Source organism: Manis javanica, chromosome 12 (genome assembly GCF_040802235.1).
Source record: "Manis javanica isolate MJ-LG chromosome 12, MJ_LKY, whole genome shotgun sequence".
NCBI lineage: Eukaryota > Metazoa > Chordata > Mammalia > Pholidota > Manidae > Manis > Manis javanica.
Window position 1 is genome coordinate 41269349 of NC_133167.1, and position 19548 is coordinate 41288896.

The window sequence follows — 19548 nt, forward strand, 5'->3', positions numbered from 1 at the left end:
CCATGGGAGGCTAGCAGCAGACTGGAAGAGAGCACCATGCTCACCCAGTAAGTAGCAATTTTTGCTAGGGTGTGTGCCCAATCCACAAAGACATTAGAGGAGATTAATTTTAAGGGTGATAAGACACATGTTCTAATCACACCAACACAGGCAAATCTTGTCCACCAGGTAGGATGCATGCAAGAGAGTGATCCTGTGATGGGACAGTGGCAGGAAGGGGGTCCTATCTGGGTCTAGTACACCATACCTTTACCACTCACCCTGTGGGAGTTACTGAGGGGTCCATGTATAAGTGCTACTGGAGGTACATGAACTGGCCATAAAGATAAAACAAAATTTCCCAGTAAGATGCTCTGACCTTCTGACCATTTATGATACACTACTGTAATCCTTGGGGGCAACTCTGCCATTACTCCAGGAATACATAGGAGGCCAGCCTCCAAGCCTTGTCCCCAAGGTGCCAGGAGGGCCAGCCATCACTGGTCCATGTGTTGAAATGTCCAAGGCCATGTCCACAGAATGGAGTCTCCAGGGTTTATTGCAGGTGGTGTGGCAGCAAGATGTTATTCTGGTGGCCAAATCTTGGCTTCAACAATTCCTCGTTTTGTACTTGGAGTTATATAGGGGAGGCAGTAATGTATGTTATCATGTCTAAAGGGCTCAATGGCCCCTTCCTGAGCTTCTCATTCAGACGTCATAGCAGTGTCCATAATCAGATTGACCATCCCCAGAGACTGTTGGTATTTGACTTCAAGCCAGATTTTAACAAACCATTGTGCCTCTCTATCATGCCTGCCCTGGTAGGATTATATAGTACATGAAACTTTATCCCTAATTGCTGCACCGATTTTTGTACTGTGTGTCAGTAAAGTGGGTGCCTTGATCACTCTCAATTACCTGTGGTCAGCCATAGGCTGCAGAGATACTCCAGTCCTCTTTTGGTTGTTTTCTGGTCTGTGCAACATGCAGGTAAAGCAACCAAAATTCCAGTAGCTGTGTCTACACATGTCATGATATATCGATACACTTCTCATATGGGAAGAGGCTCAGTATAGTCTATCTGCCACCTGATGAGTGGCATCAGCCCCTTAGCTATTGTCCCAGGTTGCTGTGGAACTCGCTGTAAGTCCCTTTTAGAGCATACGGTGTGCTTCTGCCAGGCTCTGCTGACTTCATCAAAGATTAAAGGCAGACCCCACTGATGGGCTACAGCCCAAATTGTCTTCTGTCTCACATGTAACAAACACCGATGTAACCACTGGGCCACATCAGAGGCAGGCTTTCCTTCTAGCCAATGTACCTGGGCCAATTCATCTGCTTCACTGTTTCCTGGGAATGCCAGCAGTACATAGCCTGTCACAGATACACTGTGATTGTTTTAGCCTGACCAGAGGCCCATAAGTCTTGCTACAACTCTTGCTCCCAAAGGGGTCAGTGACCAACCAGTTGGCATTGTACCATGTTGGTAGTCACAGAGTCAAGCCTCAGTAATGGGCTTTGTAGCCAGTGGCATGGTGTACTGTACCTCTGCCCCTTACCAGAATCCAATAGTTTGGTGAGTTCATTCAAGCCACTGCCAGAGATCCCAGCCATAACTGTCTTCTGCCACATGGACATCCAAGTCACAGGGCTTTGATGGGTCTATCACACTCAAGGCCTTCATGGCCTTGACTACCCACTTTGCAGTGGCAAAGGCAAATGCACATTTCATCCCAGTCTCACATGACAGCCTTTTGTACCAAATGGTGTAAGGACTTCAGAATTTGTGCCAGACAAATACCCTCCAGTAGCCTTAAAGACCCAAAACTCTTTCAATAGTGTGATGGTCATGAGTTAACAGTTTAGGAAAAGCCTAAACTTCATCACTGCTTGTGGTTAACTTTAGTCTTACCCAACTAGGCAACACCTAATAATTTGACTGACAAACCAGGTCTCTAAACCTTTGTGCTGTTCACAGCCCATCCTTTCTCCTATAGATGTTGCAGCAGCCCAGGTGCTACACCTTCTAGGTCTGTAAGAGAATCAGAAGCATGATATCATCAATGTAATGGTACAGCTGCACCATTGGCAGTTTCGCCCATGCTGCCGAGTCCTGGGCTACAAGTCCATGACAGATGGTGGGGTTGAGGAAGTGTCCCTGTGGAAGGACAGTGAAAGTCCTTTACCATCCTTCCCATGTGAAGGCAAACTGTTCCTGACTTTCCTGTGCTATGTCAAAGGGAAAGAAGCCATTGCCAAGATCTACAGCACAATGGTATGTCCCTAGTTCATGACTGAGGATGTCTGTAAGACCTGCAATAAAGGGGACAGCAGCATGCAGAGGAGGTATGACTTTATTAAGTTCTCTGTAATCCACAGTCATACACCAGGAGCTGTCCAGCTTGTTTACTGGCCACGCTGGGGAATTAAAAGGGCTATGGGCGGGCTTTATAATACCTACCTTCTCCAGTTCCTGGAGGGTTTCTCCAATTTCTTTATGCCCTCCAGGCAATTCGCACTGCTTGGTATTAGTCACCCTACAAGCACAGGCAAAGCTACAGGTGGGAGCTTACCATGTCCCCTCAAAACTGCCTTTAGTGTCCTCAGTCTGAACTCACCTACAGTGGTCTGCAACTATAGGCCTTATAGTACATCTATCCCCAAAATATATTTGGGGATGGGAGAAATACACACAGTATACTCCTTTGAGGGTAGATTCCCTATTCCTAAAGGGAATTGGGCTTGTTTCACACTGATAGCCCTACCCCTGTATCCATCACAGCAAGGATCCCAGGAAACCGCTCAGGGGTGCCGTAAATCAATGAGCATTCAGCTCTTGTGTCTACCAGAACCAGGACACGTTGTACATTGACTGGGGACCAATGAATTGATATTTCAACATGTGGCCTCCAGTCCCCACCTGGTCCCCCAAGGCAGGTACCTTGACCTTCCTCTCAGTCAAACCATATCACCCAATCATCTTCCTGTGAGGGTCCAGGTGAGACTGGCTCACTCTCCAGCAAGAATTCCTGCAGGCACACAAACCAGGCTTGTGGCTTTGTCTCTGGCTTCCATTTCTTGGTCCTCAATGGCTGAAACCATTGTTTTGACTTCAGTTGTTGCCACAGCTCCAGTAAGATTCTATTTGACTTCCCATCCAATTTCTCTTTATCTGCTCTTGCCTTTATCAAATCAACTCACATCTAGGTCCTTGTGACCTCTAGGGGGCCTATTAAACTCCTCCTCTCAGTAGTGGACCACACTCTGTTCCATGCCCATATCACTTCTGCTTCCCCCAAATCTGCCACCGTACGGGTAACCTCATTCATGGGTTGCTCTAAGTGAGGGGAAAGAATGGCCATTAGGGGTCCAAAGAGGGACAGGGGAGCCATTTGCAGCACCACATCCCTCATCTCCTCAGCCAGGACATGATTTTCTGGGTTATAAATAGCATTTTTTATGCCCAAATCCCATAATACTTGTTGGAGCTCAGCATACATATGCCACTTAGCAGGGGAGGATGGTAAGTCACCCTGAAAGTGTGGCCATAAGCCACAAGAGAAGGAAGTGGTTGCCTGGGGTCTGGTATGCATTTTGTAATTGCTGCCTCAAGGCAAGATGAGTTGTCAGGGAAGCCAGCTTTCCTGCTTCTAACCCAGACAGAATAATCCCACCCACTCCTACATCTTAAAGGCACAGGAGCCAGGCTGACCGGGACTCACAGGGTTTCTGCTGAGCCCAAATCCACCAGCTCTGCCTGAGTTTTGGGGCAGAGATGGAATGTTCCATGACCTAGAGAGAGGGCTTCAGCAGGAACCTGTGGTTACCGTGTCTTAGTTTTCTTGACTAAAACAGGGCATGCTTTCAACAGAGGAGGGGTTGGTGCCTCTGGCACCATCCCTACCCCTTTGTCCTTCTCTGATGTATCCTCTACTGCTTCTGGAGCTGATGGCAGCTTCCTCACCATTCCCCTGAGCACCTCTTCTGCTACATCCTCTCCACAGTGCCTTGCAGCAATGCTATCTCAGTCTTCAACAACTCCCTTACCTTCTCCTCAATATTCTGGAGCTGGCATTCTCATGCTTCCTCTTCTTATGCTCCTCGCAGGAGGAGCACGTCCTCCTCCTTCACCACCTTTCCTTTCCCTTAGCTTTTTTGCTGTGATGTCCTCATTCTCCAACAAATCCCTTCCCTCCTCCACAGCACCCTGCACCTTGCTTTGTCATGCTGCCCCTTCCCATGCCTCTTGCAGGAGTTCGTCCTTCTCTTTTATGGCCGTTTTTAATAATGTGGGGTATAGCCAACCCACGGTTCCTGCCACCTCACAGACACTCTATTTCTCTAAGGACCTCCCAATCTCATGGAGGGCCTCTATCACTGTCTCAGGTGTCACTTCCACCTCCCCCAAATCCCAGGAAGGGGCCCATTCCTTGAGGAAGAAAACCACCTCTGTCAACATGATCACTGGGGGACAACTAAATTCCTCCTCATCCATAAGGGTTCCTGCAGTATTTCCACATAATGGCATAAGGGCAGCCTGCTGAAGCACTCCTCCCATGAAGGCAGCTTGTTCCTTTTTTGGTCTGCAACAAATCCTGCTGACTATGCATGAGGGGGATTTCAGACCCAGTCAGGTTCACTCTGGATTCAGTGAGACCAAACAACAACAATGGAATATTGCAGGTAAAAAAGTTTATAAAAATCTTTATTCTAGTGATGGCAGGTCGAGTGCTAGAATCACATCCACCTCTGAAAAGTTTACGGTCCATCTCCATCTCTGCCTCCACTCAACCCCTGTGAAGAGCACTGGGTGGGGCTCCTTATATAGAAACACAGACAATGATGGCTCACCATCAACAGGTGTGCAAACATGAGTCTGCGAGCATTGCACATATGCAATAGGCAGGTAGATTAGGGTCAGGTGAGGATTCTCGCCATGGTAATTTCCAATTTCCCTACAGCGACTGATAAGTAATCACAACTAGCTAAAGTATTATCTAATAAAAGGAACAGGAGAAACATAGAAGAAAGGAGTTGTAAATACCAGGTACAGCCCATAAACTATATTGAAATGAGAACTGTAATCATCATGCAAATTTTCCAATTTTTCTCTTTTCTGACTTGTTCCCTGAGGTCTTCCAGAATTTGAATCTACTAGAATAGGCTTGGGTCTGGAAGCAAAGAGAAATAGCAGGGATTGACCTTGAGGGGATTCATCACCCTCTATCTCAGGTAATGTTACAACATATATATCACAGGTAACGAACCAACTACCTCAGGTAATATACAACAGGTTTATAAAGTAAAGAGAAAAAACATCAGACAGAGGAAGGATTGCTTCTCCTTACAACTAAGACTCAGTGGTACTTGGGGACTCAAGGTAGCTGGACTCACTACCCAGGTATTTCCATTCTCAGGATCCTACACTCCTAACTGATGCCTAGAAGTCTGCATTGTAATGCATAAAACTGCATAATCAGACTTAGGTTTGTTTTTTGCCAACAATGCATGTGGTTTTGGCAAACTTAGGTTTTGTTTTTTGCATAATCAAAGTTAGGTTGTTTTTTTTATTTGTACCTCAGCCTCACTGATACAAGGAAAAAGATATTTTTTAAGGCAGCCAAGGAAGCTTTCCGAAGTTCCGACAGGGCCTTGAGCAAAAAATGTAAAGCCCTGCATTTGTCATTTTCTTCCTCTACACTTTCTAATGCAATCTGAACCATACTCATAATTTCCACCATGATATTTTACTGTAACAACCATGTACTCTCTTAAAGTCTTGTCATTGAAAGACATCTGATTCCAGAAAACAATGGAAGATCATTTGAGGAATGTCTTGTCCCTGCATGGAACTGACTCCCAGAGTCCACTTTTCCATTGACAGTGAGGTCATTGCTGATCTCAAATCTAATCTATGTATATGTTAATGCCCAGTATATGCTCCCACTATATGATCAGTTGCTTGGGAGGAACAGGGACACAAAAAAAAGGAAAGAAATGACCTTTGACTTCAAGTATGTTGTGATCTTATAATCAGTAGCTCAGAGTTCTGCTAAACTCCAGAGAGCAAACGGCATTCTTTGAGCTGCCTCAGTCCATCTTCACTAGATGACCAATTTAGCTTCACTAAACTTGTTAAGCTGAGTTAGAGAAGAAAGAAGCTATTGCTTGGAGCCCAAGGAGTGACCCCATATTTCTCATAGAGGTAATGTTAAAAATAATGGTTATGCTTCCATACTAATTCCTCAAAGCCTATCAGACTGAAAAGATTACCAAAACATAGTCCTATTTGTATATAAAATAGAGTACATTTCTGGCAAAATTTTGAGTAGGTATTAATTGAATAACAAAGAAACCTTATTACCATCCAGTTGTTGTTTCTATTGCAAAGTATACTTCAAGTCTAATATGAGACATTAAAAATACCCTTCCCCTTTCCCTCTCACCTGAGCATACATACATATCCCACCCTGGCATTCAGGCTAAAAGGGAATCCTCTTCTGCTCACCTTCCAACAACATGTGTCCAGCAATAAAGGAATCACCCATAAGTAGCTGTAATGAGAAAGGCCCCTAGGGGCTTGAGGAATGTTTGGGGGTGGGAAGAATGGGAAACAGAAGATGGGCTTTATAATTAGATTGCTTAGAAAAATCAGTTTGCCTGGGGCCTTTTCAATGTACTGTGTGCTTGCTGATCCCCAGGAGGGGGTCACCAAAGGCAGCATTCACTCCATCTGTTCCAAGATAGAATAGTCTTCCAAGGACACCTTTTACTTCTTTCACAATTCAATATTTTACAGAATGTTAAGTAACTTGCCAAGGACCACTCAGAAAGAAAGGGTCAAACTAATTAAAAGTTAGACCTATCTTACTCCAAAACCCCTGCTACTTCCTCTGTGTAGTTTCCAGGAAAACACAATCACTTTAAATAGTCTGTGGGTGTCACTTCCCACCAATTTATCATAATAAATGAAATTGTGCCTTACCTCAAGCGTCCTATTCACTTGAACTTTTTGAGTTGCAGTCCATCCATGCTAGGAGGAAGAGCTGCTGCCGGACCTGACTCTAGTGCCCCTGACTAGAGAGCACATTAAAATCACCTAGATTTAAATCACCTGGGCTCTACTCCAGACCAATTAAAGTAGAGTCTCTGAGGGTAAGGCTTTTTTCTGAAGTACCCTATTTTTTTCCAATGTACACCCAGTGCTGAGAACCACTGGTGTAGTAAATAGAAAACAGGCTTCCAGGTTTCAGACCTATAGACCAAGTTGAGATCTATAATTTGCTGGCTATGACTTGTAACAAAGAACTTAAGTGCATTGATAGCCTATCAAATAAAATTCATGAGGATTAGAGAGGATGTATTTAAGCATCTCACATTGTGTCTGGCATATGGTAGAAAGAAAATAAATGGTAGCATTAAAATTGGACACTGTTGTAGTGGAAAGAAAGTGGGTTTGAAATTAGGTAGACTGGTTTTAAATCCCAGCACTCCCATTTTCAGTCTGAGGTAAGTTAAATGCTTTGTGCCTTGGTTTCCTAATTTGTGTAACAATTACAATAATTCATATAGAACTGCTGTGAGGACTAAATAAAATGTTTATGAAACACCTGGCCCATTCCTTCTATTTTCTGTATCCCAGCTAGTAAAACTGCCATTGAAAACACTTACAGAAGGTTCCTTATATTTAGAAATGTTCTATTTCAGATGTGGAAATGTATAGGTTCTGTGTTTAGTATAATAAATTCAGATAACAGTGTAGAGCCTATTTATTCTATACTATTTCCTACTCTACTGTAGAATAAACCATCAAGATTTGGTGATCAGATATAATAAAAGGTCTTAATGAAGAGAGGGCAGCTACCAGGTCAGTGAGCTAGAACAGAAGTGCAGGCATCTGGATTCTTCCATCCATGCTAGGAGGAAGAGCTGTTGCCCCGACCTGACTCAAGTGCAGATCAAAGTGGCCCCGTACACAAGGGAAGTCAGGCCACACTATCACCACTGCCTTGATGAAACTGAGTCTAGAACAGTCATTAGCTGCTTACATCTCAGTGCCATCAATGCTGTTGTAGAAGATTACAATCAAGATGGAAGGTGTTAACAGTGTTAAAACAAACATCCCTGTTCCATCTTGAGAGCAAAATCTATAAATAGATCTGGACATGGGTCAGACTAGATCCTTGTGAAATTGTCTGTCTTCACAGGATGTGCCTGGCACATAGGGCTAAAGAACCTGGAACAGTGCCTGATATATACAAGGTACTCAATAAGTGTTCCTTGAATTGAACTGACCTGTGTCCTCTGCCTGGAACACTTCCTGGACTGGAACTAGATGTTATTGAGTCTTACCAAGTACCTGGCCCTGTCCTAGGCACTTTATATAGAGATCATCTCATTAACCTGGCAAACTCCTGCCCATCCTTCAAGATCTAGCTCAAATGTCACCTTTCTCTTAAACCTTCTTGACTCCCTTGGGCAGAGTCCTCTGTGCTTTTGCACTGACAGCTCTTTGCTCAATCCTCCCAAGAGCACTTACCACCTTCTACTTTTAACATATCTGTTTACAAGTCTGTCTCCCCAACTGGAGTGTGAGGTCATCAGGGGCATCATGTCATTATTAATTTTTTGTGTTACTGGTATTTAACACAGCACCTGATGCAATTAATTTTCAAAACACCCTTGCAATTCTACAGAAGTCACATTGAATATATTTATTCAAGAAACTACTTCCTTCTACCCACAAAGCCAGTTAATATTTTATATAACTGAGGAAGGAAAATTTTTACATAACTGAGGAAGAATGAATTTTAATATTACAGAATTTGAACTAGTGAAGAAGTGGGATATAAGGACCTATCTGCACATACCAGGTGTGAGATCAACACCTCCCAGGAAGTGCCCAACATGCTTCCACTAGCACCTACCTTGCGACCTGGTGTTCTCAGGATGTCGATATTACCTGGTAACCATCTTCTGACAGGACCTATAAGCTGTAACAAAGAAAGGGAAATATGAGAGGATTTATACATAATATACACACACAGGCACAATCATACACACACAGACCTCATTTTTCACTAAGGTATTATTGCCTGAAATCCTAAACTATTGTAAAATGGTGAAATAACCATTGCCATATAGAGTTTTGTAAGGATTAAATGAGATAATATATATGAAGTGCCTCATAGAGTGACTAATTTGTTGTGAACTAAAGAAGTGGTAGTTATTTTATTATCCCACAACCAGGCAATACCCTGTTAATCTTCCAGCTTGCTACTCCTTTATTTCCATTGAATGGGGTGGAGTGAGAAGCTTACCAAGAAAAATTCCTTGACTCTCAGGTATTTCACATGAGCACTAAATGTTTGAATGGTGGTGCCATTACTGAAATGGAGTAGGCTGGGTGATGAGGAAAGGACTGATAAATCAAGAGTTCTGCTTCAGAACTCTTTCCATGTTAAACTGGAAATTCCCAGTTTAACTGGAAATTCCCACTAACAATCAAAAAGGGATGTAAAGTAGATGTTGAATATGAGTCTGGAGCAAACATCAGCAAATATTTAATATTAAAGGTCATGCGCTTGGATGAAATGTCTACAGAGAATGCATATATATAATGAATGTTAGGTTTTCTTATTCTCATGGTTATAAAATATATTCTGTTCTAAAGTTCACTTTTTTCACATAGTACATTCATCTTTCCATGTCAGTACATACATATAGATTTACCTGGGGATATTGCAATTTATTGGATTTACTTCTGTTTGTCAGACATGTAGATTATTTCCAACTTTTCAACATTATAAGCTCTACAAATATCTTTAAGAGTTTGTGCAAGTTGATCTGAGGGAAAAAGGCGAGAAAATGGAATTACCCCCTGCCCTCAACAAGGAATTATCCAGCCCAAGGTGTCAATAGTACCGATACTGGGAAAGCCTGGTCTGCACAAGAAGATGAAGAGCACTGGAAATGATTAAAATATGCATAAATATAAAGACTTTTTATAGAAAAGTGACTGTTTATGGCAAAAATAATAACAATGTATTAAGGAATTTAAAACATAGGCAGAGGTAAAATGTCTGGCAGCAACCATACAAACGATGGGAGGGGAGGAATAAAATTACATTGTTATTAGATTCTTACATCATATATGAAGCAGCAAAATAGCATTTGAAGGTTAAGTATGTATATTATAAAGTCCGGAGCAACCACTACATAAATAAAATGATCAGGCATAGTGAATAAATCAATACTGGAGATGCAATGACAAATACTCAAACTGACAATAGAAAAAGAAGGAAAACAGAACGAAAAACGGGGGCAGATTGAAAAAAAACAGCAACATACTAGACTTAATCCAAGTTATATCAATAATTGCATTAAATGTAAATTGCCTAAACACTCCAAACAGGAGGCAGAGGTTTCAAAATAGGGTGTATAGAGCAAGGCCTAATTATATGTAGTCCACAAGAAACCCACTTTAAAAATAAAGGTACAGATAGGTTGAAAGTAAATAGAAAAGGCAACACCAGACAAACACTAATGCTAAGAAAGCTGTAGTGGGCATATTAACATCAGACAAAGCACATCCCAGGACATGGAGTATTACCAGAGATAAAGAGGGACATTTCATAATGATAAAAGAGTTAATTTAATTTATCATGAAAGTGTAACAATTGTAGATATATATACATCCAATACAGAGCTTCAAAGTACATGAAACAAAAACTGACCAAACTGACAAGAAAAATAGTCCAAAACCATCGTCATAGCTGGAGGCTTCAACACCTATCTTTTAGGAATTGACAGAACAAGTAGATAGAAACACGTAAGGATATGTATGACTTAAACAACCCTACTGGACCTAACTGATATTTATTAAATCACACACACAGCAACAGGTTATATATTCTTTTCAAGTGTTCATGAAACTGTTACAGAGAGACAACATCTGCTGGGCCATTGAACCAGCTATTAAAAATGTAAAAGGATTGAAGTCATACAGAGTATGTTCTCTGATTAGAGTAGAGTTAAACTAGAAATCAGTAAAAAATGTATCTGGAAAATCTCCAAATATTTGGAAACTAAACAACCTACTTAAAAATAACCAACAGAAAGAAATAATCTCAAAAAAATCATTGTTATTCTGAATAGCATCCCCTTTTGTTCATTATATTTTCTGATTACTTTTTGCATAAAGAAAATCTATGTTTCAGAGTGTATTAATTTCGTAACATGCCACCTTACTGAACCTCATATACTTTTTTCCAGTTGATTCTCAGATTTTTATAGGCATTAAATTATGCCACCTGCAAAAATAACAATTTTTTCTTTTCTTGTCCTCTACTTATGCCTCCTATTCCACTATTTGTATTGGCTAATATTCCATATAAACAAGTATAGTTATGATTGAGGGTATCCTTAACATATTTCTGATTTTAAAATGTACAGTGGTTCATCAATAAGCATAATGCTGGTTTACTACTTCAAGAAAATATCCATCTACTCATAATTTACTGAGGGTTTTTTAACAAGGAATGGTCCTAATTAAAGGATTCCTATTTAAATTCTGCCAAGAGCTTTAGAGGAATCTATTAAGATGATCAGGTCCCCCCTGCCTTTTACCTATTAATATGTTGAAAGATTAGTAGATTTCAGATTTTGAATCGTGTTTGCATTGCTGAAATGACTGGGCTTCATTAGAGCATATTATTCTTTCAAACTGCAGAATTCTAACTGCTAATATTTAATTTAAAAGTTCAGGTCAATATTCTTTTCTTGTTTCCATTGCCAGGTGTTAACATTGGTATTATGACAGCTTTTTTTTGTAAGCTTTTGTAATTTCTTATAAGTTTTCTATATTGGTCTATTTTTATTCTTTAATTAAAGAATTCTTTAATTAAACAGTTAAAATTCTAGAACAGTGCTGTTCATGGTACTTTGATTGTGACGTATAGCAAAAATGTAGCTTTAAAAGGAGACCTGGTATAAATATACACATTGCAGAAGTTTCACTGGATAATACTTTCCCTTTGGTATGAGAATGCACTCTATACTATCCTATTTTAATAAAAAAATGCTCATCTCAAAACACTACTTTGAAAAGTACTACCTGTCCTGTGAAGAATCCAGCATTTCTCAGAGGGTAGCTCACTGGTAATTATTCCATTTTCTTCTTTGGTTATGTTTGTTCTAGAAAATCTGTATCATCTTCATTTCACACAGGTCTTCAAAATTGTTTGCATATTATTTTGCAGTTTACTCTTTTAATTCTCCAATTCTCTTTGTGTCTGTAAATCATTTCTCTTCCTTCTAATTTAGAATATTTATGCCTTCTTTGTATTGATTAGTTTAGCTAGTGTATTATGGGATTTTTCCCTCTTTAAGGTAATAGTCATAAATTTATATTATCAATTCTGCTTTGCTATTTCTGACTTCATCTTTTAATTTTTCTTCAGCTTTTTAAGATTTATAGTCTATTTGTAGTTCATTTTCTATTTTTTTTAGTCAAATAGTGTGCTATTTTCATTTTTTCTTATTTAGTAATACATGTTTGTAACTATGAATATCTGCTGAACACAGTGATAGCTGTATCCAAAAGGTTTTCTATGTAATGTTTTACTTATTATTTTGTGTATGTCCTAATTATTCCTTTCTACACATTCTGCAGTATCAGTTTTATTTCCAGTTTGCACCAAAGGTTGTTTTAAAAACTTTTATGTTTCTAAATAGTGGAAATGGTGATTTTTATTTTGGTCATTCATTTTTGTTTAATTACATTGTTATTACTGGAGAATGTGGTCTGGATTACTTCTAATTTTTGGAATTTATTGATTTCTTTGTGCATGTAGGCTAAAATATAGTCAATTGGTAAATGTTTCATGTGCTTTAAAAAACATTTTTTTTTAGTTAACAGGATATATATGTCATCCATTCCATCTATTCCATCAACCAAATCTATTTCATCAACTGTATGGACTTCGTTATTCAAATATATCCTAACTTTTGACTGATAGATGATGTGATTAAAGCAGGCTACTACAACTTTGTTCCTGATCATTTTTCCTTGTGCTTTGTGCTTCTGCAGTTTTTTATGTATTATTATAATTATTAGATTATTGAGTGCTTTAAGATTTATGAAACATATCCTCTGTGCAAATCCTTTACCATCATAAAATTTCCCTCTTTGTTTGTTTTACACTTTCTGCCTCAAATTCAATCCTGTCTGCAACTAACATCATAATCCTGGATTTCTTTGTGTTAGTATTTACATTGCACATTTCCCATTTTTTCCTTCCAGTTTTTTCTCAGATGTCTCCTGAGTTTGAGTGAAGATAAAAATATTACGTTTCTCCATATTTAAAACAGAGGTAGAAAATGTGTATTACAGTAGACTCAAATTCATATAAAAATGTCATGAAGAAATCTCCAAAATTTAGCATAGATTTTAAGTCTTAGTAATGCCTCATTTACAGATTTTATTCAGTAAATTTCTGTGTGTTACTAGAAAGCGAGAAGATATATAAAACTGAATTTAAGGTTTAAAATGAAGTTCATATGACCTTAGAAAAAAATGGTAGTACAAGTAATGTAGTTCTTAGAATTCCCAGCAGGGGCCAGAATGTTCATATTAATTCTAATTAAATCAAAATGTTTTTACTATTAATTCAAGTTTTTATCTCTTTTTAAACTAATAAAGAAGCTAGAACTCTTTACAGTTAAAATTATTAGAAACTACTGACTTTTTAATTTTAAAAGTCAAGGATGTAAACATATAATTCAAAATATTAAAAAATGAGTATAACATAAACAGTGATGGTCTATAACAAAAGACTGATCCCCAATATCTGAGCAAATGGGCATCCAGAGCATGTTTAGTCGTAGACACTAAAACTCCTACACTAATTGCCAAATGCAGGTCATTGGGTCTTTCAGTTGCCAAGCCAGACCATGGATGGGGTCCAAGAACAAAGGGCACCACTGTGGCATTGACCCAGGAAATTGGGCACTGACCTTATTTGTTAATTTTAGAACATTAAACAAATTCTTAACTGGATATAAAAAAAGAACTAGATGCTTTAAAAGAATTTCAGTGCAAACTGCCTTTGTAAATCCAATAAACTGTTTTAAATTTAATTCTCATTTAAGTCATATAACCTCTTTCTGGGCCTCTGCACAGTTTCTCTATCTGTTTATGAATAGATTAGCTATAATAATCTTAAAATTCTTATGTTCCCAAACTTCAGTTTTTTTCTTTAAGCAAAAAGTATCATTTTTTTCCATCTCCAATTCCTGGCATAGTACTAACACAAATTAGGTGCTCAGTAAATATTTGATGAAAAAAATAAATGAACAAATGAATATATTTTTAAAGGGTTATTTCTAGGAATTTACAAAAGGATTTGGAAACAGAATGCCTCTGAAAGCTAATCCTCTTGAAAAACAATGCTTCTTTAGGCAGTTCAAGGAAATAAGAAAACATTTTCTCAATTCTCTGGGAAGGAACTGAATTCTAAAGTTATCACTACTTCTGAGGCACTAGTTAGTAAAGAGGGAGTCAGATTTTTTAAAAAGAGTTTTAAGACTTTAAATTAAAAAATCTAAATGTAAAACACACACACAAATTTTTTTTTTTTTTTTTTTGCAGACACATATTCTGAAATGAGTCGATGATTTCCAAAGTTGCCCAAAAATAAAATCCTGAAAATTGCAAGATATTTTTCTTAGGAAGAGATTGTTTACTGGAAAACTTATCTCTTAATAATAAAAGTGAAGATTTTAAAACTAAAGACATGTCCTCGCCAATTCAATTTATATTGTTATTATCTGCTATGTAAACCACACGCTTGTTACAAAGTAAACCAAGATATTATGAAGGAAATCAATCACCAAAGATAATGAAAATGAACTTTTTATGCTCTTTTTCATTTGTAAATTTTAAAGATTTGTCTTCATTAAATTTGGGAAAGAAAATTTATAGTTGCCGGTAGAAGGTTGTGCCTTCTTAATCCAGGGAGGTGAGCAATGGTATGGAAGTTTAAACCAAACTGCAGCAAATTTCAGAGCCAACTAAAGAGAGGTGTAACATGTCAGGCGATGTGCAATAGTCCTATCCTACATGCTATCTCTTTCGATGTACATTCAACATAAACAAAAAGAAAATTTAAGTTCAGTAAAAAAGACTTAGTGAATCACAGACTTTTCCTAAACACCAGCCACCACCTTGGAGCAAATGACTTAAGTAGTCATGCTTTATTTGCTATTGATAGAATAAAGAAATTGAGCCAGGATCTCAAGCTTGAATAATGTAAAGATTCCTCTCAAAGGAAAGACAATTTTTTTGAGAACTCTCATGAATAAAAGTTAATTCTTATTACTTTGGGTGGCACTTAATGCCAACCTGATTACAGTAAAAAACTCAAGTATAAACACTGTAGACTCTATAGAAAATTAAGACACTGAGTAGTACTCGGATATAAGGCGGTTATGTGGATGATCCAGAATATGCATAAGACAAACTCCTTATTAAATTATTATGGAACTCATGCCTCTGGAAAGTGAAGGAACTTAGTTTGAGACAGCATTCGGGGAAATAGGTTGGCTTCTGACCCACCTAGGCTGACTACTCAAAAAAGTATGCCTTCTTGGGTTAAACTAAAGCAATAAACTATCCCAGTTTGGGGGGAAAGCTTCTTCCTGCTTACATGAGGAGAAATCAGGGAGAGAAGGATCACTGAGAAACTTAGCACTTTCTAAAGAAGAATATGAAAGGGAAAGAGAAGACTGTGGCACATATAATCAGTTCACAGTTCTCCTCATGGGGCCAAGGCAAAGAGGCAAAGATTGTTCTGCTTTTACACACACACACACACACACACACACACACACACACACACACACAGCTTTTTTGAGATTTCTTCTCTCCTCCCTGGCTACCTTTGATGCTTCATAAACTCAGTTTGACCTAAATATGACCTGTGCTGGGGAAAAGTAGTCTTAAATAGTGGTAGCATATGGCCATTCCTCAGCAAGGTGTCTGGTAAGAGCCACACAGTGTCTCCGGGTAGTCATAGACCATTAAATGTAAAAGTGCCACTGGAATGTTCAAAATGCTCAGTTTTCTACCAAAGAACTACTAGAGAAGACAAGGACACAGGGACCTGCAACACAGTCTCCCTTACCAGTTTGAGGAAGAGTGAACCCAATAGAAATGCTATGAACCACAGTCAGAGCAAACTAAAAACACACCAGAGTCACTTAGAAAGTATATAAATACACATTTAATTATACTTACTGAAAAATCAGAAAGTTGAAGTTTTTTGTATTTAAGGAGACATTCATACATTGGTTGGTTCAATTATTCAGTAAATACCCTTTGCCAACCTAATTATGTGCTAGTTGTTAGACCTAGCACAGAAGAGATAAAAATGAACAATATGATTCCTTGCCTTTAAGAACTCATGGCCTATTAGGGTGATGGAGGGGCAAAAATGGGAGGACAAGTAGGGAAATAAAAGCAAACATTTGAGAATTGTAATAATGGAGGAGGGCACAATCTATTCCATTTTAACACTAAGTCTGAGTCTAGTATCTTCTTCCAATGGTAAAAAGAGGAAGCCAAATTAGAACTTTATTTTTATTCTTCATATTTCAAATCCATAATAAATAAACTAGAGTTCCCACTTTGGAATGGAAGGAGGGAAGAAACCACATTCTGAAGTTTTCATGAGTTGATTCTACCTCTAAAGGGCAGTGGAATGCAGAAACTTATTAACTGGGATGGTACGAGGTATTGCCATAATATGAATGTTATCATCTCAAGACTGACCTGAAGACCATCCTCAAGAAATCCTTCAAGACCAAAGACTTCAGTCTATACCCTGGAACTGACAAATGTTGTGCACATATCCTCTAGATGACCCATACGTTGGTTATTGGTGAATATAATGCAGTGATATTTATATTTATGCTCTTGACAGTAAGTATGTACCAATAAGTAAATATACAGTGTTTGAAAATTACTGTATTTGATTTCTCACTAAAAGCAAAGCTACAGGTATTAGGAGGAGGGGTCTCCAAGTTAGAGGGAAAAAATAGTCAATTTGCAAAAATTATTTTGGTACATGGTTCTCAAACTGTGACTTGGGGATCCCTGGAGTGAAGACTCTTTCAGAATGTGTGAAATAAAAGCTGTTCTCATAACAATGCTAAGGAGATGTTTGCTACTTTCATTCTATCTTATGTGTACAGTGGGATTTTCCAGAGACTCCATGATGTGTGACATCATTATCACTCTGTCAGCAAATAGAATATATGCTTATATATGCCTGTATTTTTAATTTCTCATTTTTAATTTATAATGTTAAATATTGATAGATATGAACCACAAAACGAAAGCTTTTGAGGACCCTAAATAATTTTTAAGAGTATAAAGGCATCTTGAGATCAAAAAGTTTAAGAATCACTGCTTTAGTGGACAGTCCTTAAATGGAGGGAGTACCTAATGAAATGTGCTCATATTTTTCAGGTGGGCTTCATTAAGACAGTGACTGTTTCTGTTTGGTTCATTTTCTCCCCCTCAGAACCTACACAGTGTTAGGTACATAGTAGGCACTAGAATATTTCATAAAACAATAAATGAATTGATACATACATATACTCATAAATGAAGGCTTTGCTATATGACTTATTCAAAGTCACATAAAACATCAATAGCAAACCCAGAACTATATTTAAAGTCTCTTGTTTTGTATTTCTATACTGTTGCTCCTTAGCTCAGGGTATTTTGTTAATCTTTGTTCTATAATCTATTGAAAGCATGAAAAATCAGATATCATCGGTATGGGATGGCTGTCTTCTAATGCTGTTATGTGAGTTGAGCACTATATAGTTTTTTTCCAGCCTTAAGTATAATCTGCGTAGGATGATACTAAAGGACTATCATTACAAGGAAATGGCAAGAGTGATCAGGTAAAATACAGCTTTCTGGGTTTTTCACACAAGAGTTTTTTTCATGAAGCATTCTTATTCTAATTCTTAAAACTCAAAACTCCTCCTCCTTCCTTTAGCCACATCATTAAACTTCTGGCAAGCCTTATGTTAGTGCACTCAGTAGTTCCCAGTAGTTCCCATAAAGAGTAAGAACATAAACTTTCCTTTTGGAAATACGCTTTGTATTTTCCAAGTTGTTTTGAAACACCCTGTGGTATCTGTAACAGAGATGAGAGAAGTTTGTTTGCTACCTTTCTTATGGTTACAGAAATGCAAGGCCCACCCAGTACAGAGAAGAACAGGGGAAAGAAAAGCACAAGACCTACAAAGTGCTTCATTGGTCACCTAAATTCTGACTCTTTTGAGAATTGTTTTTAAAGATGGCCAACCTAAGACAAAACCAAAAGTTAGCTGAACCATGTTCTCCTCAGTCAACTAGAAGGAATTCTTCTCTACTCACATATCCTAAGGACACACTGTCCTGTCTCCACAACAGCAGCCAGAGCTAGGCCCTTAGCAGTCAGATCACAGTGAAGATTCTTATAGTTGGTGAACCTGCCTGCCCTGGGACCTTGGGAAGGTTGCAAGCACTCTCATTGGAGAAGCAATATATGTTCTCAAAATTCTTGTGTACGTCTTAACTCATTCAATACCAACCTTTACAGAAGTTGATTAGATGTAGCTGATTCTCATTATTCACAGTAGCTGTGTTCTGTAGTCACTGCCAACACTGAATGAATGATTATGCACCACTGCTCCTAGAGGAAATAAAAGGTTATGTTCCCATGAGCTTCTGGTCACAACATTTCCATCAACCAATCAATGTATAATTTGTTTTATGTGTACTTCTGTTTAAAGATATCTTATGTAATAGATATTGTAGATTCATTAACGTTTAACTGATAGCGAATGGCACTTACAACTCAAGTCTGAACAGAGCTTATATAACACACATATTTTTCCACAAAGAAATTTTTTCCTAAGGCATACTATAATCTCTTTTTTAAAAAACTGTGGCAAAATATACATAACATAGAATCGACCATTTAATCATTTTTAAGTGTGTAGTTCAGAGACATTAAGTACATTTGTACTTTATGCAATTATCAACAACAATCTCCAGAACTTCTTGATCTTCCCAAATTGAAACTTTGTATCTATTATATAGTAGCTCCTTTCATCCCCCATCCCTCCTCCTAGCCATTGGCAATCACAGTTCTACTTTCCACTACCAGGCTTTTTGTGCTTGGGAGCATAGCACTTCAGCACTATGCTTGGAGGTCATTTCAAACAGTGGAATTGCCCCCCAAAAAGGACACAGAAAAATGGAAAAACATGGTTCTAATAGATTACCAAACAGGCACATGTTTGCAGTATGCAGCTGAGATAAGGCAGAACATTGTGTTGTTTGATCTCAGCTGGGAACCTGTGTGTCAGAAGACTCAAATTTTTTGCCATTCTGCACATGTGCATGAATGCCCACAAAAGCACCATGAGTATTGGTTTTGGGGTTAAAAATAACTTCAGCAAGTAGGTAAATTTGCAGATTTTGTATCCCCAAGCATCAACTATGTG

At 38.4% G+C, this 19548-nt stretch overlaps 1 long non-coding RNA gene across 1 annotated transcript in view; it reads right to left on the reverse strand.

Annotated features, from left to right (window-relative positions):
- LOC118971805 (uncharacterized) overlaps positions 1-19548 on the reverse strand; it is a 21973-nt gene continuing 2425 nt past the window's right edge. The window contains exons 3-5 of the long non-coding RNA XR_005060470.2: positions 18631-18731; positions 9712-9825; positions 1-8972 (exon numbers count right to left, since the gene is read on the reverse strand). This is a non-coding gene — a long non-coding RNA (uncharacterized lncRNA). The remainder of the gene's footprint in view (positions 8973-9711; positions 9826-18630; positions 18732-19548) is intronic.